Below are 23,389 nucleotides of genomic sequence, written 5' to 3'. Positions count from 1 at the left end.
GCACCTGGGTGGCTCAGTTTTAAGCATCAGCCTTTGGCTGCGGTTATGATCTCGGAGTCCTGGGATCAATCTCTGCGTGGTGCTCCCTGCTCAGTGAGGAGCCTGCTTCTCTCTCTACCTCCCCCTCTCCCCCGGCCCATGCACTCTCTCACTCTCTCTCAAATAAATAAATAAAAACTTTTTGAAAAAGGATATTTGGCAAAGAAATAAATATTTACTATGTGATGCGGTGTCTGAATATAGGAAAAAAGCACAAATAAAATTCAAGGGGTATAAATATGAACATTTAGAAGTCATACAACTTGGAGTGCCTGAGCGGCTCCGTCAGCTTAGCATCTGAATCTTGACTTCAGCTAAGGTCATGATCTCAAGGTCCTGAGATCAAGCACTACATGCGGTTCCATGCTGAGCGTAAGGCCTGCTTAAGATTCTCTCTCCCTCTCTCTTTACCCCTCCCTCTTATGCTCTCTCTCTCTCTACAAGAAATAAGGGAAAGCATACAACTTTTAATTAATACCTACTTTAATTGAAATAATAGTAGAAAATTGTATTTGTACAGGATATGAGGTGATTTTATTGTTTATATTATCTATAAATACTGCATTCAACTCTGTAGCTATGGCTATGTTATTAATGTTTTACAGGTCAATTTTCAATTATATATGATACATATGTAGAATTTGCATCATTGCATTTATATGAGTTACTGCAGAGCCAGGTGGTATGATTGGTCCCAAAGGAAAGAATTTATTTGGCCCAAGAGATAAACTGCTCATGTTACAGAAATATCAAATTATTCTCTTTTAATTTTTATGTAATTTATTTTACCTCCTTTAGACCACACAGAATTTCCATTGGCTCTTCTGTCCTCTTTCCATTGGATTCTAAATCCAATGTTTGTTATTTCCATAGGTGTTAGCATTTGTAGCCCTTAATAAAACTTTTAATATTGCAGTTATTGTTAGATGGCATTCAATGTTGTTGCTCCTGTTGTTGTTTTTAAGATACTCCTAAATTAAACTCTAACTCCTCTTAAGAGTCACTTTAAAAGACTTGTCTCTGCCCATTTGGCAGAAAAGCTTTGAACACAGAGGGTTTGTTTTTTTTTTTTTTTTTTAAGATTTTATTTATTTATTCATGAGAGAAACAGGGAAAGAGGCAGAGACATAGGCAGATGGAAAGACAGGCTTCCCGTGGGGAGCCCCATTCGGGACTCGATCCCAGGACCCTGGGATCACTACCTGAAACAGAGGCAGACGCTCAATCACTGAGCCACCCAGGTGCCTTGAACACAGATATTTTTATATGAATTTTTTCTGAAAATTACCAAACCCTGATACAATTTTGGACCTTTCTTACAGATCCTTTTATGACACAAATACAAAATATCATATATATTTGTTGCTAACCATATCAATACATTTTATAAATGTTTTCACGTCCTGAGATATTTTATTTTTTAACTCCACCTTTGTCTTTCTTTTGTATTTTAATACTATAATTTGGTTCTAAACATTTAGATATTCTCTCAATTTTATCTTCATGATCACTGAAGCTTGATTGGTAGGTATGTGGTTATGTTACAAGACCACCTGGATTCAAAGTGTGGCTGTTCCTGGATAATGTATGGAATTGTTGAATCACTATCTTGCACACGTGAAACTAATATAAGACTATAAAAATAAATATAATAAAATAAAATAAAATAAAATAAAATAAAATAAAATAAAAAAGTAAAATAAAAACAAAGCTACTCATCACTAACCATAGAGTCTTATGTTAATTAGTTAGTCTCTCTTTCTGCTTTAGTTTCCTCATTTGTGAACTGGAGATGGTAAGAGTCTCACATTCATAGATTGTTGTGAGATTGTATGAATTAAGAATACATCAAGTATATGTAATAATACCAAACCTATTATAACCACTAAGTAAACATTATCTATTTATCTGATCAAGGAGTTGGTTTTTAACTCTGGGAATATATTATCCAGTTTATTTATTAGCTTTTTTCCTATTTCAAAAGTCAAGTAAATTTTCCTTGTTCTCTTTGCTCTGTCCTTGTTCCAGGTAAGTCTATTTTTCAATATGTTTTAGCCTACATAGTCTCTCCATAGAAATTTATTAAAAAGTAGGAATATGTTATTTCCAAACTCTCTTCCTGAATAATATAATAACAATTAATAATATTAATTATATTAATAATATAATAACAATTCTCTTCCTGAGTAATATAGTAACAATTGTTACTCTATATATGTCTGGTAATCTTTGGTTTTTTGGTTTCTTTTTTTAAAAAATATCTATTTATTTATTTATTTATTTATTTATTTATTTATTTATTATTGGGAGGGGGGAGAGAGAGAGATGCACAGGGAAAGGAACAGAGAGAGAGAGAGAATCTCAAGCAGACTCCTACTCAGCTCAGAGCCCAGTGAGGGGCTCAGTCCTAGAACCCTGAGATCATGACTTGAGCTGAAATCAAAAGTCAGACACTTAACTCTCCTAGATACCGGGTGCCCCTCTTTGTTTCATTTTTATGAAAAAGACCATGTTGTTTAATGTAAGCAGTTGATACAGACTTCTTTTTTCAGTTCGATAGGTCTCTTTCCACAGGATGACTTCCTTAGTAAAGAAGGCTGATGAGGGGCTCCACACAAGGGAATACCTGTGGGGCAGGATGCTTGTCTGCAAAATGCCTAATCACAGCATCACTCACAACGTAAGGACGACTTCACCCTTTGACTGCAGTACTTCAGCAAATTTAATAAACAGGCAAAAACGGTCTTGTGTGTTTTTAAATTTTTTTCCCTCAGAAGTTATTTCCTTTTCTCAGGCCCTGACACTAACATTTGGAACTTCCTGTGGCATAACTATCACTTAATTTAAAGAGTGGATCTCAGTTTTAAATCAGGCCACGGCAGTTGCTGCCTATGCCTTCTATGTAGGACAAGGGGATGGAGGGAGGAAAGCTCAGCCTGGCTCAGATGTTTTAATTAAAGTTCTGTAATAAATTACCTAGACAATTTCTTCTTCTCATCTCCTGCTCTTTGGATTTATTGACCTTGCACTTAAAGCTTCTTGTCTGAGGTTGCTTGGGAAGGAAACTTTATCTCTGGTATTTGGAGGTACTGTTTGCTTTTCTGTTTAATTTTTCTAAATCCAAATCCAATTTATTTTTTTTATGTATTCAAGGAACTAACTGATCAACTACCATATGCTTTTTTTTTTTTTTGAGCATGTTATGGTTGCACTGTATTTTCTTTTTTTTTTAATATATTCTATTTTTTACTTTATTTATTTTATTTATTTTTTATTTATTTATGATAGTCACAGAGAGAGAGAGAGAGAGGCAGAGACACAGGCAGAGGGAGAAGCAGGCTCCATGCACCGGGAGCCTGACATGGGATTCGATCCCGGGTCTCCAGGATCGCGCCCTGGGCCAAAGGCAGGCGCTAAACCGCTGCGCCACCCAGGGATCCCTGTATTTTCTTTTAATATAAAACTCATTATCTAAGGATAATCAGTTCTAGAAAAAAAGTCACTCAAAGTAAATCCACTTAAAGCAAGAACCAAAATTTTCTATGAAGAAATGACAAAATAAGGTTTGAGAGATTAACATAAAAGTAAAAAAATAAATCTTGTCAGGATCTTTTGTAAAATTTTCTTCATTAGTCATTAATTTTTTTAATACTGACATGCTTTGTATTACTTTGCATTTGATTCCAGCAGCTGCACTTCTCTCTCTTCCATTGCTTTTATGAAATCCTGAAATCCTGCATCTTTCTCCAGAATTTCAATTTTTATTATTAAAAATATACATATTGGTTTACATTGTATTGTGGGATGTTTGAAATATGGAATTGTGGAGAGAAAATAGCTGATGAAATGTTGATGCAATAAACCAGAGAACAGCTGATATTAAATGGAAAGAAATACTTGGAGTCATATCCTAAGCTGTATTTTGTTAAGACAATTTTGCTTCCATATGCAACCTCATGGGGGCTCCACCAGTGAAGACTCTAAGAACACCTGTGTATATATTTCATCAATTCAACAGAATGAAAGAGCTTTTAAACCTTTTTTGTATGCTTTATTTTTAATTTTGAAAATTTTGGTGACATTTTCTTCTTTTCTATATCACAAAATATGTTTTCTGTGTTCCATAAAAATCGAGTTACTAGTAAAGTAGTTAATTATTTAAATCTTGTTGGATAGTTTTTCTTACAATCCTTTTTATAATACTATTTCAAATTAAACAAATGATGTTTTCAGTATAACAATTCAGAGATAAACTCTTAACAATGATTCCTAATTTTAACATGTTATTTAATCATCAGTGTTCACTATTTACAATTTCTACATAGGTCTTATATATACACATATTCTTTGATGCACACTTAATTTAAAACACCCTCACTTGCAGGATGACACAACTTAAGATGTTTTATTGAAAGATTTCCCAAACATTTGCTCATAATAAGTTATTTTAAAAATATATATTTATTGAAGTGCCTGGGTTGCTCAGTCCACTAAGTAGGCTCTTGATTTCAGGTCAGGTCATGACCTCAGGGTCCTCGAATCAAGCCCCTATGTCAGGCTCCCTGCTCAACAGGGGTCTGCTTCTCCCTCTCCCTTTACCTCTCCTCCCTGCTCCTGCTCTCTCTCTCTCTTTCTCTGTCTCTTAAATAAATAAAACTTTTAAAAAATTATTTTTTTTCTCCATGAGGGGCTCTAATCCCAGGACTCTGGGATCAATGACCAGAGTCAAAGGCAGACACTTAAGCAAGTCATCCAGGTGCCCCTGATGTTTGCTTTCTTCGTAAAAGTCTCCCATCCATACAACTTTCTAATTCTCTCCTACTAACAATTAAAAGGTCCAATACTTTATTACTCTGTTACTTTCTATCTCTTTTTGTCAAAATCTCTTTTTTGTCAAAATCTTTTTAGCTTTTCCTTGATTAAAGTACATCTCGTCTCTATCAACAGACATTCTCTGCTTGCGTATCTGCAAGAGTGCAGGAAGGATCCTGGTTTAGCTATTCTATTTTCATTGCTTACTCTTACGCAGATTAATTTATTCTATATTTTATCCAGAGTCTTTCCTTAATGTAAGCCCATAATCAAGTGGTAACAAAGACTGTTCTTTCATGTGAAACACAGTAAAATTTCTCTGCTACTTACAAGATTTGTAAAAAATCAGTAACTTACTTGTTAGCCATCTAAGAAACCTGCCGTGTTAATAAAATATGTTAACAGTTTCAGTAATTATTACCAAAGACTGACTAAAGCTAAAATAATTTTTACAAGTTTGAATCTTCATTAATCTATTTAATGTTACTTCAAGTAAGTCTAACCTATGATATGCATATGTGAATATGGAGTATAAATGTTAATTCGCCTCATTTTCTGCAAAATTCCAATTTGATTATGTTCATCCTTTCAGCAGAGAAGAAACAACTGAAGTAATAGTCTTATTCATTAACTAGGATGAGAGAATGATTGATTGATTGCTTAATATTTAAACTATTCTTGCATGTGCATTGAATTAACTCCTCTGTTGATAGGGTAGCTGTCATGCATAATGCTTAGACAGCTCAAATAACGAATTATTTCATTAAAAGAACTGCAGTATCATCATTGTTATTTGTTATTCATACAAATTATGCTAATGATTACCATGTCATATTTTAAGAAGCTTAAATGAAGTCCCTTAAAATTAAGCAATGATTTTAGGACAATAAAGTAATATACCAGGACATCCCACTTGCAAAATAGGGGTTATGTGAGTCATGATTTTAGAAAATGGCTTTTAATGATCACTGTATATCTCATTTGTTTATATATCCTGGAGATTATATATACACAAATGTATAAATAAATAAAATATTTATGTAAATAAAAAATTACTTATGGATCCTGGATGTATTTATATTTATTTGATGCCCTTTGTTTATGATGATTTGTAAATGATAAGCTTTGCATACTTTTTCTTTCTTAATTTATAGGCTCACATATCACGCACAACAATTATGAAATATTTCCTCATCAGTCTGTTGTTCACTCAGCTGTACTAAGTGATATTCAAACTTGGTATCTGGACAAGCTGAAGCCAGTTGAGAGGCAGTAATTACATGGCTCTTCTCTTGTATTTATTGTGTGCTAAGATAAAGGAAGTTCCATATTCCTAAAATTTCAGATATTCAACAGAGTATTCTGATGGAGGGAACAAAACACAGTTACAGGCACTATTAGAAAAGGATAAGGTAATTTATTTCAGTGTTTATCAAGAGGACACTATTTGTAAAACACTGCACTAGACACTGCAGGCTACACAGAGATGGGTAAGCCATTTTTTCTCCTCTAGTTCTTTATAAATTTAAAAAGGAGAAGAATGATACAGCAATTAAGCAGAAATGACAATACAGAACAAAATAAAGTGTCATAAGAAATTATAAATAAATTGCTGTAATGGTCTAAAAAAGGAACAATCACATCAATTGCAAGGACTCAAAAGAGATTTACATAGATGTGGGCTTTTTAAGGGGGTCTCAAAGGATAGTAAGGAATGACTTTATGTGATATAAATTTTAAAAATAGATATGATTTTAACAGGTAGAGGCGAGGTGCTAAAGGCATTCTAATTAAAAGGAAAATATTTAGGAAAACATAAAGCATGTTTAAGGAATAGCAGAAATGCATGTAAGCACAATATGTATTATCTGATCACTGCTTTATTTCACCACCTGATTCTTTATGGAGAAGCAGAATTCCATCTGAGAAGCAAAACCTGTGGAAGATGGGCCAGATATATAATCCCTTCTCAATGCTATGACTACAGTTCTCTAGGGCTTATGTGTGTGTGTGTGTGTGTGTGTGCATGCACACGTGTATATAAGGAAAAACCTCTTTTATAATGCCAATCCTAAATTCAAGGTCCACATCTCTGAATAAATACTCAATATTTTGGTAAGGCTTTCATGCTCAATAGCAATGTGACAACAGCTATTTATCCACACTTCTCACAAATTCTCCAAAAATTAACAATAAAGTATATAAATGGAGGAGTAGCAACTCCTTGCCCACTACAGTTGACCCTTGATCAACATGAGTTGGAACTGCATGGGTCCACTTATATGCAGATCTTTGGTATAAATACATTTCAGTAAATATTGTAAATACATTCTCACTTCCTTATGATTTTCTTTTTTTTCTTATGATTTTCTTAATCATATTTTCTTCTCTGGTTTTATTGTAAGAAAAAAACATATACATATAACATACAAACATATGTTAATTGATTGTTTATGGTTTCAGTAAGGCTTCCAACCAACCGGCTATTAGTATTTAGATTTTGGGAGAGTCAAAAGTTATATGTGAATTTTTTACCATGTGGGCGTAAATACACATAAGCCCCTTGTCATAAAAGAGTCAACTGCATTTTCTAGAAATTTCCATGAGTATCTACTGGATACAGTGATTGAGGGACATGATTAAGGTGAGCCGAGCAATCCTTGCCTATAACACTCTATCACCCTACTCAGGAAAGCACCTTCTCTGGTAATAAGGGAGGAGACTTAGAACCCTACTATTTTATTCTTAATCTTGATAAAGTAGTGGCAAAGTTAAGTGCAGGGTTATTCAGGGATTATTGAGATGTTCAAATCCCGAGGCTCTGTTATTTCTGCAGATTCTAAAAATTTGGTCACATCAATTTTTTTTACCCCTTGCATGCAGTCATATCCAGGAAAGACAATGGCAAGCATAGTGAATGAAGGGAGAAAGCTTTTCTTGCTATTACTAACCATTGCATTTGTTCACTACTCATTTCCTAAAGACCACTGAATTTACGAAGTGGTCTTGATTTGAGTGACTTGTTCTGAGAGCTGAGAAAAATATATTTGAATCAAAATTAAATGTTACTTGAATATGAACTGATCCTTTGTTAAGCTAATGTTTATATTACATGGGGAAAGAGTCCCATTGAATAACTTATACTCATTTGTAAAATTTAAAAAAACATAATTCACCAATACCAAGGAGGAAAAAGCCATTCTGTTTTCAAATCCTGGTTTTGCTACTTACTAATTACTAACCAGAAATTTATAATTTTATACCAGCTATTTGATTTCAGCTAACGTGTGAATTTGCTATCAACTGTGTGACATTTGGTTTCCTTCTTTATACACTGGGTAACAAAAATGTCTGTTTACATATTGTTGACATCCACATTTTGCAGATAAGGAATTCAAGCCAAAGAAAGGCTCAGTAACTTCTCCAAGATGACATAGCTACTAAGTAGTAGAACCAGGTTTTGACTGAGGTAGTACCTCCCAGAGTCCATGCTCATACCTCTATGCCAAAAGAGGTCAGCAAAGGAAACTGGGAAGAAACATCATCACAGCAGACAGTAAGTGTGAATATATAAAATTTCTAAACTCACTTTCAGAGCTTAAAATTTTAAATCCCAAACTATTTATGAATAAAGCAATAAACATGAATTAGTCTGTTATTACCATAGTACGGCTTTGGAGGTGATTTTGAAGAAAAGATCAATATATGTGGCATGGTGCTGTATCAATAAAATACACAATGGAAACTATCAAATCATATACCTGAAGGATCACAAGGCAAAGATTCAGAAGATGTTTTTCTCTGTGTTCCTCAGTGACCACCTACTTAGACTGGAAGGAACTAGAAAAAGTCATGTGGACCAACTACCACCATTCTACATACACTTTGTAAAGTACCTATTCTGGGACAACCATTTGAGTAGTAGTTTTTTCTATTGGATGAGTCAACATCTTCTGAGCAATGTATTTCAATGTCATTGTAAAAAGAGTGAGGACGTTGTTCTTAAATTATAGCTTATCGTGCACATTTTCAGATAATTAATGTTCAGAACGTTATGATTTAACAAATTATTTCTGAAAATAGCATATTTTAATGTATAACACAATCCTGCACTTCCTTGAAGTCACAGAACACTGAAAAATCCTATGGCTGACTTTTTTTGAGTAGTTTTGAGAACAGTTGGTTTGAAAAGAAAAAAAAACTGGGACTTGGAGTAAAAGAATATTTTATACAGGACATTTTTGATCCATTAGTATTCTAGTTCTTGTTCCTACTATTCTTAGATGTCATGACCTTTTTATTTCCTATTCACCACATGCATTGTATTTAATATAATATATTATGACTTAATTTGAATTCATTAAACCATACAATTAGCTGCATATATTAATATTTTGCCTGCCTTTTTTCCCAAAATGATTCTCAGAGATTTACACATTAAAAGCAAATGAAATGTCCTTGACGAAGGTTCAATAACTGGGCCTTAGTAAATATTATAAAAACAATAACTTCTTCATCAGTATGGGGAACCAGTTTCAAAAGCCTGAAGAATATGAATTAAATGTTCTCTGGGAGAAATGGAAAAGGTTAAAATTCATCATTTTAACTGATAGGCTTTCTATGGGAAAATAAGCAATGCAAAGAATACCAAACATAGTTTTCATTTTATAGTCTTCCCAAATACATTTTCTAGGAGAAAAATAAGTTTATTACTTTAATTGTAAATAAGCTTCTTATGATTATTATTGTTTTTTATTTAATTGCTCTAATAAGATACAGTTTTTAGTTTTAAAAACATTGAATGAAAAAATTTAACACTTTCTTTTAAATTCAGTTCAACCACGAATTGTAATTTTAACTCCTTTGTGTTTGATGTGCTAAATCCATTGGTTTAAGTTTGAGCCTGTCTTTCATGGGTACAAGGAATAGAATTAACTTCAATTGTAAATTTAAAACATTAATATCTTCTTAGGAGTATGAATCAGATTTTTTTAAAAAAAGAAACTTCCATAATTCTTACCTTTTAGCTTTTGTTCATGTTGGGAAGTAAAGCAAGGAAAAGTTTAAGGTTATTAGCATTCTTCTGGTTTCATTAGAAAAAAAGAGAATTAGTAATAGTAAACTATGACACCAAGATGAAGTTTTCTTGGGTTCCAACCTTGGTCTGATTAATGCCATGCCAAAGATTGTTTCTGTCATAGAGCGACTCTAATATCATTCATTCCCTTTACTTAGAACATAAATGAGAAAGATCTTTAACCCCAAGACTAAATATCCAAACTCCAGATTATCTAAAGACAACAGGAGTCAGAACTGATATTTGTTTCATAGACATTTTTGTTGGATTTACTCCTCTTGTCTTCTAGCTTCTTAATCTAGAGGCCAAGGGGCCTTTGAGGAGATCCACAAACTGTTTCTATAGCAAAGGAGGAGAGCAAATTGCCTGAAAGTAGTTACTGAAGGTGATCTGACTTTTAAGAGATATTAATATAAAAGCTTTGGTTTTGTTCAAACAGAGGGGAACTTGCACAAATGATTACAAAAGAAGCTTGTGAGATCTGGAAGAGCCTAGGCAGTGGGATAGAAGTGAGGCCCCAAGGATGTAGAATTCCTTTCATATCAGGATCTATATTGAACCAAGTCGAGTTATGGGATTCTTTTATTAGGGGTTAAGGAAAAACTAGAGGCTTGATTTTTCCAGAAGCATTTTGTTTACATGAGAGAGATTTGGAAGAGTATATCCTTGGGGCTCCTGGGTTAAGCGTCTGTCTTGGGTTCAGGTCATGGTCTTAGGTCATGGTCTCAGGGTTCTGGGATCGAGACCATGTTGGGCTCCCTGCTCAGCCAGGAGTCAGCTTTGTCCTCTCCCTTTGCTTCTTTCCCGGCTCATGCACTCTCTCTCTTCCTTGCTCTCTCTGTCTCTCTCTCTGTCAAATAAATAAATAAAATGAAGAAGAAGAAGAAGAAGAAGAAGAAGAAGAAGAAGAAGAAGAAGAAGAAAAGAAAGAGTATATCCTTGATTCTAGTACTAGACCAAAAGCCAAAACGGAGCCCAGGGGCTAAAGTTGGCCAGGATGTACTGAGGTAAAGTTTACACTGAACAGAATGTTATTAAATACACAGATAAATAGGAGAAGAATCTTTGGTCTGGACTTATGGAACTTCAATGTAAAAACATTTCTTTTTTTTTTTTTAAATTTTTATTTATTTATGATAGTCACAGATTGAGAGAGAGGCAGAGACACAGGCAGAGGGAGAAGCAGGCTCCATGCACCGGGAGCCCGATGTGGGATTCGATCCCGGGTCTCCAGGATCGCGCCCTGGGCCAAAGGCAGGCGCCAAACCGCTGCGCCACCCAGGGATCCCTGTAAAAACATTTCTAATGCCCGTTTTGACTCATTTTTTTTTCTTGCCCAACATCTAGTTTTCCATAGTTTCTGTGATATCTCAACATTTAAAAGAAATGTAATTTATTAAAAGACCAAATAGAGCATTTAAAGCTAGTCTTTTTGTAATCTTATTTTTTAATCTTAGATTTGTTTTCCAAATATGATCATGATTAACATATATACCAGGTCATTACTAACTATGTCATCTTGAAAAGTTTTCTAACCTCTGAATTTTTCACTTGTAAAATGAGGATAATCATGCATCAGAATGTTGTTAAGAGGATTAAATGACATAATACATGTAAGTTTCTGATAGCAAAAATACATGATATTTATTATCATTACTTGTAAAGTTCTATCTAGTTTCTTAATTTTACACTTCTTTAATTCTTCAGTTTGCTAGGAAAACCCAAGGTATGAAGTTAATTTTAATGATATTTTGGGCATATCATAATGGCGTAGCCGATTTTCCTAGTTATTTTGGACAATTTGGCATTGTAGTTGTCCTTCACTGTGGCACCAGTTTGTTTCATCCCAGTGCTGGATAAGAGAGGGGCGAGGTCAGTAAAGTCTCCTCAGCACCCTAAAGCTATTCACCATTAATGAGCAATTAATTTCCACTCTTGGATGTTTTCATAGTAAGTCTCCATTGAACATGAAAAGAGCATAAAATTTACACTTGAAATGTCAGCTAATAACATGCCTAAATACGCATCTACAGACAATATAGAGTATCTTTTCTTACAAATTTGTATTTATAATTTTTATTTTATTTTAACGGAGATTGAAATGGCCTCATTATTGATATTATTTAAGTAATAATTACTTAATTGTATTGTTGTGAGAGATTATTAAGTTTCTTATGTACAGTTATATCAAATACAGTTTAGCTGACTAGCTTTTACACATGGTCTAAGAAAGGCAAAATTAACCACAACATGTCCCATTCTCAGTACTGTATATCCTTTGTTCATACAACCATGTATTTTTCAAGTTCTGTTTTATTACTACCATGTCTATTTAACTCAGTTGGTTAGCACATGCTGCTAATGAAGCTGAGGGCATGGGTGATATCTGTTTTCAGGCCAATTAGTTTTACTCTGTCCACAGACTATAACCCTAACCTAAGGCAAATTGTACAAAAATTGAACGCCCTCCATTATAGAGCGGCCAGCACATAGAAAAGTGTGATTCTTTTGTTCCATCTGGAAAAACAATTTACTGTCTATGCCCATACAAGTTAAATCACTATAGTCTTCGAGAAACACAACACATTATTATTTTTTAAATTACCTTTTCATGTATAAATTCTTACTTTTTTTTCTCAGATTCTTTTGAAGCAAGTTAGTTCATTGGTTCTCAAATTGTTTTATTTTGATTAACGCTTGCATATAAACTCCAAGTCACAAAGAGGTGAATGGTAGTTCTTAGTGTGAGCATTCAATCTGGATTTAGAGTTATCATCTTACGAAAATGGTTTCGACTTTCATTTCATTCTTCAGGGGTCCACAAGTAAAAATATTATTTGAACTTTTAGGTCAGTTTCTGTTTTAGTATTAAGTTTGAATGATGACCTCTATTCATGGCAGTGGTGTAGTTAAGCTTATGATTCTCATAGGGGTGTTGAGGCTTTAGAACTGCACATATACTTCTTAGTTAGCCCTAAAAGTGTGGCTGAACATTGTAAAACAGTTAATAAATCATTACAATCAACAACTTTTAAACTGCCCATCCAAAGCAACTGGCTTGACACGCCATCTGTTATTTTTCCTTTAAAACCCTCTAGTCTGTTTATCTAAGGGAGCCATTTAACATTTAAAATGATGTTCCTTTTTAAGGTATGTGATGGGCTGATGAAGACAAGCTTTTGTTTTAATTATCAACAATTTCTGTGATGCGATATAATTTTTGCAGTGCTCAGGGCCCTTTACAAATCAAAAGGAATCCAACTAAAACAGTAATTAATGTCAAATGACTAGTCACAAAAGGCCCTATTTAATTAAAAAGTTCTAATCTTTGATTAAACCTCATCACACATTCTCCTGATTGCAACTGTTGTCTCAAAAAGGAATGTAATTGGGTACATGGTATATTGTCTATCTAAAATGACACCTGCAAATTATATAAAATCACTATGGTCTGCTTAAAGTTGGAAATCACTCCTAAGTTATATTTTTATATTGTTTCTTTCCTTTTGCCACTATGATTGGAAGCCTTGTTTTTCATTAAATAATATACCAACTAAGAAATAGAAAGAGTCAAGAAAATTTACCTATGATTTATAAAAATCTGTTAATAAGAATATTTTGGACTGAACTGTATATTTTGAAGTTGAGATTGAAGAGTAGCCACATTCTTATAAAATTAGTAACAACCTGAGAAAAATGCAAATTTGAGTCAGTGTTATGGCATATTTTGTGCTTATATTTAGAAATATTTCATAATTGAAAAAACAATGACAAATTTCTTTTTTTTTTTTGAGAGAGAGAGAGAAAGAGAAAGCAGAAGGCAAAGGGCAGAGGCAAAAGGAGAGAGAGAATCTCAAGCAAGTTTCATGCCTACTACAGAGCCCTATGCAGGGTTTGATCTCATGACCCCGAGATCATGACCTGAGCCAAAATCAAGAACTAGACACTTAACCAACTGAGTTGCCCAAGAGCCCCTCAAATAATTTTTTTTAATTCCCACATCTTTTTAAAATACTTCTCCTGTTTGAAGGCATATTGTCTTTTATTGCATATTAAAATCAATGATTATAAATTCAGGTTTCTTTTATATATTGCTTTCCATTGCACTTATTTTATTTTGTGATCATAGTGTTAGATTTATAGTTTCTCCTAGGTTTGGATATAGATAATGGCTATTCTAATTAGGTCATTAAAATAAGTATAAACCTAAATAGACACAAAGGTTTATTGGCATATTCTAGGAGGTACTTATTGCCATGTTCCTTTCTCCATTCTGATGACTAATATCTAAACCATGTGCAATCTAACAACACAATGCTTATTCCAGATTTAATATTACTGATTAACAAACTGATCTTTAATTGAGTGTTTTATTATTATATTTCAACCCACATTGTTATTGTTTTTATCCATATCCAACCATCTTTATGCTAATTTCATTTACCATCCTAACGTAACCTGCATCATTCCAATCATTTCTATTGTTCTAAATGAACAAGGGAAGGATTTAAGAAACGCTGAGGAGAGGAAAATCAAAGGCATTCATTCTGTCTACATTTGCCCTATGTGTGGTATTTATTGTAAGTCATTTAATTTAACCTACCAACTAAATCATTCACCATACTTTAAATAAAAAACTCATTTTGTATATCACATGGAATATACATAAAAGTAGAATATGTACATATTTTTCATTAAATTAATTAAAACTATATAAAATGTAACTGAAACTTTAAGAGTACGTTTTTATGTTTATGACAGTTTGGTGTCTCGTAAATTATTTGATTCTAAGATCAAGCTAATAACTAAAGAAATAGAAATGCTTTCTTAAGTCTTCATCTTAAAGTAGAATTAAGTCCTTGATTAATTACCATAACACATCTTAAACTATAACATTGAGTCATTTATATGAATGACTTATATGAGTAAAGCAGTTTGCTAAAATTTGTGGATCTGACACTTCAGTAAAAAATGAAATTAACTTCATAAGGATAATTGAAACAATAAAGCAAGTTAAAAGACATATCATAAAATGATTCCAAAATTAATCCTGTCAAGTACTTAGCATATGATGTCAAAACTGATAACTATCTACCTAAAATGAAAATATAAATATAAATTTTTACTGAATTTTGATGAGTCTCTTCTTTGAAAATGTAACAGACTGCTATAATTATTTTATACACAATAAGATAATAAATTCTCTAAATCTGGAGACAATTTCTGTGATCAGATGTATAAAAGAAAAATTCTACCAGACTAGTTAAATAGGCAATGAAGACTGTATTAAAGATTTTTGCAATAGGAGACAAAGATTGAACTCAACTTCACTGAAACAAAAGGCAGCAGTTTTTAAATACCAATGTGAGCTAGTGCAAAATAACTAGAGGACATTCCAGGGGTAGTTTGGTCAATATGATTTCTCCGCATTTGCTAATTGTCTCTTGTGGAAGTTAGGCTCTAAATTTTCACAGAAACTGGAAGATGGAGGCTTTTATCTTTCTAGATGATTACATTTCAAAGAGATGTATCTTTGGATGTAGAAAATGAACATCTCAAAGGGGCAGAGGAAGAAATTGCAATTGCCAGTTTTCTAAAGTAAATGCTCTAAGAAAAAAGAGGTCAGGGGCCTGGAGTCAGGAAGAAGTCTGTTGAGGTTTAGTCAAGGTTAGGGAAATGTAAGGCCATCTTATTCAGATGATCTGTTTCACCTTTACTTAAAAATGAACATTTTGTGAAGAGGTGGGACATGATACTAATAATGGTTGCCAATTTTTCTACTGCTCACTTTGGATTCCAACAGGTCTCTTAATTACTAATACATTTCAAGTGCCAGCATTTAAAAAATATTAGACTTCTTCCAGTTGTGATTCTTATGACACCAAAATTGAACATAGATCATATGCTATAATCACTTGATACAGACCTAATGAATCTTCATAACACCACCTTGAAGTAGATATTTGCATTTTGTCCATTTTAGAGCAGAGGAAATGGAACTATAGAAACATTTAAGTAACTTGCCCAAAATCAAACAAATATTTAGCATTTGCTTGAGCCTATGTACAAACCTGGTAGTACACAGAAAACAAGTACATTTCTGGGCTTAATAACAAAAGCCTCATTCAAATCATGAAAGGAGCATCAACTGTGAAGAGAATTGGGGCTTTGTGGGGTTTTTTGGTTTTTTGTTTTTTTGTCTTGGAAAAAGGAAAACAAAAAAGAGATCTAAATAGCACTCTGTATGTATAAATTTTTCCATTGTATTGATTTGACATTTTGCATTAGGCCATGTTATGTATCTTTTCCTTACAAGATGATAACATGATGATGATGACGATGATGATGATGATGATGATGAAAATGACCCTAATTTTCAAAAGGGACAATTAGCAAATGCAGATAAATCACACTGACCAAACCACTCTGGATCCTGAGCTAGGTGATTTACATTCAATAGCTGATTTAACACTGATCTATCATGAGCTACTTCTTCCCAATAGTGTTGATTTGTTTTATTTAATTAGATCAATGCCATTTACTTTTATTTTAAATCATAGCAATAGTAATAATAAGACATTTATTTGGGCACTTATTATTTAAATTTTTTTTAACTTTTATTTATTTATGATAGTCACAGAGAGAGAGAGAGAGAGGCAGAGACATAGGCAGAGGGAGAAGCAGGCTCCATGCACCGGGAGTCCGATGTGGGATTCGATCCCGGGTCTCCAGGATCGCGCCCTGGGCCAAAGGCAGGCGCCAAACCGCTGCTGGGCACTTATTATTTGTCAAGACTTGGATGAAGGCTTTTATAGCTATATAAATTAACTGCATAAACGATACACAGGCACAGACAGGACTTTTTAAATGGTGTAAAGTAACACAGCAAGTAGATGGTGGAACCAGGACTTGAACTGAGGAAATCTAACTTTGTAACCTTCACTCTGAAATGCAAAGCTCAGCTGTCTTATCAAATATTTGAATATTCAAATGTTTTTCCTTTATTAATACCAAGATAAATAAAATAGACTCAAAGGAACGTGGATCCTTTGGTGATATTAACTTAGCCATATTTACTGAATACAGTTTTAACTCTGCCATTTAATAGCTCTGAAACCCTGAGAAAGTCAGTTTCCTCTGAAAAATGAGAAAAATAATTTCTGGCATATCTATTTCAGAAAGGTTTTGTGTAATTAGAGTAAAATATGTATAAAAGTGTTTTTAAAACTGCCAGATAGAATGTAAATTCTAGTTAGTAATATGTTTGTCTTTTTCTTCACCTCTAAATATAAATATATAAACAAAAAATAAAAACTGGGCCACTAGATCCAGACAATTGCAACTTAACCCTAAAATTATTTTTTTCCTTAAGTTTGTTTATTTTTGGTCATCTCCACACCCAGTGTGGGGCTCAAGATCATGACCCTGAGATCAAGAGTTGCACGGTCTTCTGACTGAGCCAGCTACATGCCCCAACCCCAAATTTCTATTGAGGAAAAATATCTCATTTTGGCTTTTAAAAGTAAGCAAGTCTATTTAAACATATATTAAAATTAAATTAAACAACCCATTCTTGAACTCTTTAATGTTTTCCTATTTCATATGTTTAAACTCAATAAATTTATTGATTTAGTTCAATAAATTTATTGGTGTATAAGCAAAGCATTTGATTTAGGCCATATTTTTCTGCTTTAGCAAAATATTCTGTCTTACATAGACTAATCTAAAACAAATTTCTTAAAAATCAAGCATATAATTGATTTTTAGAAATGTATGCTATTATATGTAAAAATATAAGTTGCCAATAATAAAATTATAAATTTTTTATTTGTCTGGCAATGAGGAAAAATATTTTCTAATACCCACTAATGGGAAAATATGCAGAAATAGACATTCAATACCTGGAAAAGTTATAATTTGATCCTGCTTTATTTCTATTAATTTTATTTTGACAGTTTCAAATGTAAAGAATAATTGCAAGACTAGTGCAAAGAACTACCATGTACCTTCACCCAGTAAGCCCAGGTTTCTTAGTAAAGTTCTTTGTAGTCAAAGATCCAATCCAGAATTACCATTGGACCCCAGTATGTGTTGCTGTCATTTAATCGGGAACAGTCTGTCAGTTTCTCTTTGATTTGTCCAAATTTGGCAGGTTTGTGTATTATATGTCAGTCATTTTTAAGATTGCCCTTATATCCTTGCTGCTGTTCCTTGCTGCTGTCGCAAATTACCACAGATTTACTGGCTTAAAACAATACAAATTTTATAGTTCTGGTGGTCAGAAGCAAATGAGTTCACTGGGCTAAAACCACAATGCCAATCTTCTGTTTCTTCCTAGAAGCCCAAGGAGAAAATCAATTTCCTTTTCTTTTTGAGCTAGAAGCCACTCTTATTCTTTGGCTTGTGTTCCCATTCCACTGTCTTTGAAATCAGCAACCTTGTACTAAATCTCATACTGCCACCTCTCTGGTTCTCTCTTCTGACTCCTTTTATCCACTTCTAGGACATATAGGATTACATTGGTACTGAAATAATTGAGCTAATCTCAAGGTTTGTTGTTGATTAACAGGTTTAATTCCACTTGTAAACTTAATTCTTCTTTGCCATTTAATCAAACATAGCAACGGATTCTGGGATTAGAATATGGAAGTCTTTGGGGTGGCCATTATTCTGATTGCTACAGTCTCTCATTTTGGGTTTTTCCAATATTTCCCCAATTACTTTTAGGAGGAATATCACAGATGCTGTTTCTTTTTATTGTATACCAATGGGTAGCACACAATGTCTATTTGTCCCTTTGTTGATGGTAACATTAATTATTTGATGATAATCAAGCAGGCTTTTCCACTGTAATGTTACTTATTACCACTTTGTAATTAATAACTATTTTTGTAGTGAGATTCTTGAAATTGTGTACATATTCTATCCTCATCCCACTTTTATTCACTACTTTTCGTAGTGATTAAATTCATTTATGTAACTTGCCTGAATCATTCGGGTAATTGCCAAATGATGATCTTCAACACTATAATTCCCTCCATATTTATTATTTGGCTTGCTAAGTAGCACTTTCTCTTCTCCTTACTTATATATTTGTATCATTGAGTACTTGTAGTTTCTTATCTTATTCAATGAGTTATAATCTACCACTGTCATTATTTTGATACTCTACTGTGTCAATTTGGCCCATGGAAACCTTTTCAGGAGTCTTTTCTACAATATCCCTATCATTTGTTCATCATCCTTTTACCTTCTTATAAAACATGCTTTTTCAGTCTCATTTTACTCTTTTCTCTACCTCAGCCCTAGAAGCAACAATTTATTCAAGGATACTTAGTTCCTTAATTGGAGAATGATATATGAAAAGCAAGTGGGGACCAGATAAGTTCATTGCTACTGGAGTGTCACTTGTCCCGGGCTCTTTCAGCGGAAACAGCCAGAAAAGACATGTATGTATGTACATGCACACACAAACACACACACACATACCTTATGTATTTCTGCCTTTATGCACGTATGTTAATAACCATGAATATATACCAGTACTTCCAATTCCACTACTAAATTACAGAGTTCACACTACCTCTACCCAGTTCCAAATTTGTGCCTCTCTTGGTGGAGTGTGAAATATTGCTCCCATCACCTCAGTTGTCTTGCATGTAGCCAATCTCCCATGGCTGCTAGTTTGCAGCACCCCCACAGGGCCCCTACACTGACTTAAGCCTGCCTAACCCAGGGCTGCTTCCCTCATTTGAGTTTGCTGGTTGGATTTTTGACAGTGGAAGGAAGGAAAAAGGCGAGCAGAAGATAGAGGAAGAAAAGCTGTAAATATTGTTTAAAAAACAAACAAAAGTAGGGGAAAAGAAAGAGGAAGAAAAACTGTCCTGTTTCTGTGAGAGCAATTTGTGAATATCTATTGATTTTTATAACTTTCTACCTAGAAATAATTTCACAATTACCAAAAAGTTGCAACTGTAATGGTAGCACAAAGAACACACATAAATCCCTTAATAGGTTTACCTTTTACAAACACTTTACCACATTTGCTTTCTCGATCTCTCTCTTCTCTGTTCTCTATATAGTGTCTATATACATATGCACATATGTCTATGTAAGCACATATGCATATACATCGATCTGTAGAAACACACATGTTTTTTTCAGAATCATTTGAAAGTAAGTTTCTATGCCATGGCCTTTTGGTACTGTTATGTATATTTCCTTAAAATAAGAGCATTGCCTTGCATAACCCCAGTAGGGTTACTGGCATTAAAATATAACACTGATATATGTTTTTTTGTCTAATCAACTATGTGTATTTCAATTTTGTCACTTTATCCAATAATGTCCTTTACAGCATTTTTAAAATTCAGTACAGAATTCTGTTTAGCATCAGATATTACAATTGTCATGTCTCTTTAGTCTCCTTTAATCTGAAGTATTTCCAAAGTCTTTCCATGTGGCATTGACATTTCTGAAGAATACAGTTCCTCTAACTTTTTAGTAGAATATATCTACATTTGTTATTAAAATATGTGTTTCTCTTGACATAGCTAGTTACTTTCTAATAAGGTAATTTCATATGAAAAATATTTCCACATATATATAAATATGCTAATAATTGTGTCAGTTTCAACATTTTATGAATAAAACACTGGAAACAATCTATATGTCTATTGAGAAGAAATTAGTTACACATATGATTATGTGTTTACACAATAAAATTCTACATATGTATTCAAAAAGATAATGTTCTGGTATAGAAAGATATGCTTGATTTATCATTACTGAGAAAAAATAAATTATATAAAGATGTGATTAGTAATTGTATCACATACATACCCTACTTACATAGCATGTAGGTATTGCTTGCTTTTATAAATACTATGACTGAACTGCATTTTGAACATCATATTAATTTTGCTTTGTGCTATTATTTTTATACCAAACACAAACTTAAAATATCATCCAAATTATATTTTAATACTAATCCATATAAATAAAACCCCATCTTTTAAAAACTTTTAGAATTTTTACTTTTCAGTAGGTTTCTGACATTAGATATCTATAAGAATTTAAATGGCATTTAAAAATATTATAACCTCAAGTATTTTTTTTCAATATGGGACTTTCAATAGCAAATTTTCTATATATCCAGAAAAGCAGTATCCACTAGTGTTTTAGAATATGTCAGATTATTAATTTAACTGATTAATAATTAATTTAACTGATAATTTTTGATAACATATCCAATATAAAGTCAAATACACACTAAAGCTAAATGTTTATGTATCAAATAACTATCTAAATAATGTGTATAGGTTACCCTTTGAATTAACTTACAGTTATTTGGCAGAAAAGGCCCCACGTAGAAATACCCTCCATATAATCAACCAGCATGTCAATTTCCAACCCCCTCAGACCATGCAATACGAAGTAGAATATTGCTGCTAATTGGTATATGTTTTTCTTCTGGAAGTGAAAATTCTAACCTTTTACTTGACAGATGTTTGGGTAAAATGCCATGTAACATTTTGAGAGCTTATCTGTGCTCTTTATAGTTGTGTTTATGCTTCCACACATTCAGGAGCAAACAAATGAAAAAGTAAACAAAAGTAAAAATATGACCCAGTTAACTATTTTCAGATAAACATATAAATCAAAAGCAAGTTAATTTCAAATATGTAAAATACTTATTAGATTAAACAAATAAGATATTAACCTAGAAAGCACATCTCTAAACATTCGTAATATTTGAGAACGGATGATATATAGGATGGCCAAGAGACTAGTGATAATAAATAAATGCAGTTCTGTATTTTTTGAAACAAAGTTATAATTCTTCAATTTTTCTTATGCCCATTTTTGTCATAATTTAGCTACAAAATGAACTAATACTATAATAATAGTGGCAACTATTTTTTGGAGTAAGCAATATCTTTTCCAAATGTCCTGTGGTTCTCTGCAAATTTGGGAGAGGAACATCAAATATTTTATTAGTCTTTTTGAAATGATAAAATTTAGTCTCTGGGAGGTTAACCTACTTGCCTACTGGACCAGATGAAACCAAAGTCTTCCAATAATATTTTCAACATCATTAATAAGACATCTTACCCTGAATAGCCCACCCCTCCCCTCAGAAAATTTTAGATATAATCTAGACCACTACTATCCTATGTACTGTATTTTGTGATGTAATTATATTTATAGATACTTTGTTGAATAAATTTATTTTTGATGCTTTTGTTGAAAATGCTAAGTCCACATAAACCATTTAGCTTTGGTTTTATGTATAAATATCTTAAACCCATTGGGATGAATGATCGATGTATTCATTTGGACAGAAATGAAGGCAACTATAAGTTTCAAAGAATTAATCCACACTTCCATAAGAAAAATAGTATTTTATTAATATGCAACTATTCTACATGAATCACTAAAGAAATCTATCTGATATTGCAATATTGGAACATAGCTATTTTGTATGCCTTATCTAAGAGTAAAGTCACGTAAATAAAAGTGGGAAGTACTAAAAAATCTTTTCTCTTTGAAATGTTATGTTAAGGTATACCAAGTCAAACAGGTTCTTATTTCATTTACCTATAAATTAATTTTTCTCCTTACCATTGTTTGGTTTCCAGCAATGCACCAAAATAAAAAAGAATGCTAGTCATGGACATACACCAAAGATATTGTTATTTTACTTGGGGAATAAATTATTTACAATGAATGTAACAATGAAAAGCAAGAGAGAGTAGTTATAAACAATCAATTGTTTCTTATGGAACTCTAGCGTTTTAGAAAACTAAGTGATCTCTATGAAAAAAAAAAAAAAAGACTTGCCTGGTGGGAAGAGGAACAAAAGCAAACATGGAAATTAATATTGCCTATATGAGAGATAGTAAAGTGATTGAAGTTAAAGTGTTAGTGAGGGGAAATAGTAATATTAGCTTATTTATGTATTTTTAACATAGATTATTATGTGTTCATAATAGAAAATTTATAAAATCAAACATAAGAAGTCACCGACCATCCTACCACCAGATACAAATGCTTACAACATAGCCTTATAAATGTTTCAGACTTATGTCCCTACTTATTTTTTATGTACAAATGTGTATACATAAGTTATAAGAAAATTCTAGTAGAGTATACTCTGCTTTTATTAAATGCTGCCTACTATAACATTTTAGGTGTTGTTTCATCTTATTAATTTTCTTACATTAACATTTGGGTAGGATGCTAACAAATAGCTGTTGTATAATATATTTATCCACTCCCTCATTGTGGTAGCCAAAATGCTGTTTCCAAAGATGTCTACATTCTAATCCCTGGAAATTTGAAAATTGTATAGGACATGGAAGAAGGGACTTCACAGATGTAAGTAAGGTTACAGGCTTTAATTTAGAGAGATTGTCAGATCTATCTGAATGGACCCAATCTAATAACATGAGCTCTTAA

This window comes from Canis aureus, chromosome 17 (assembly GCF_053574225.1).
Source record: "Canis aureus isolate CA01 chromosome 17, VMU_Caureus_v.1.0, whole genome shotgun sequence".
In the NCBI taxonomy this organism is placed as follows: domain Eukaryota; kingdom Metazoa; phylum Chordata; class Mammalia; order Carnivora; family Canidae; genus Canis; species Canis aureus.
This window is presented reverse-complemented; position numbering follows the sequence as displayed.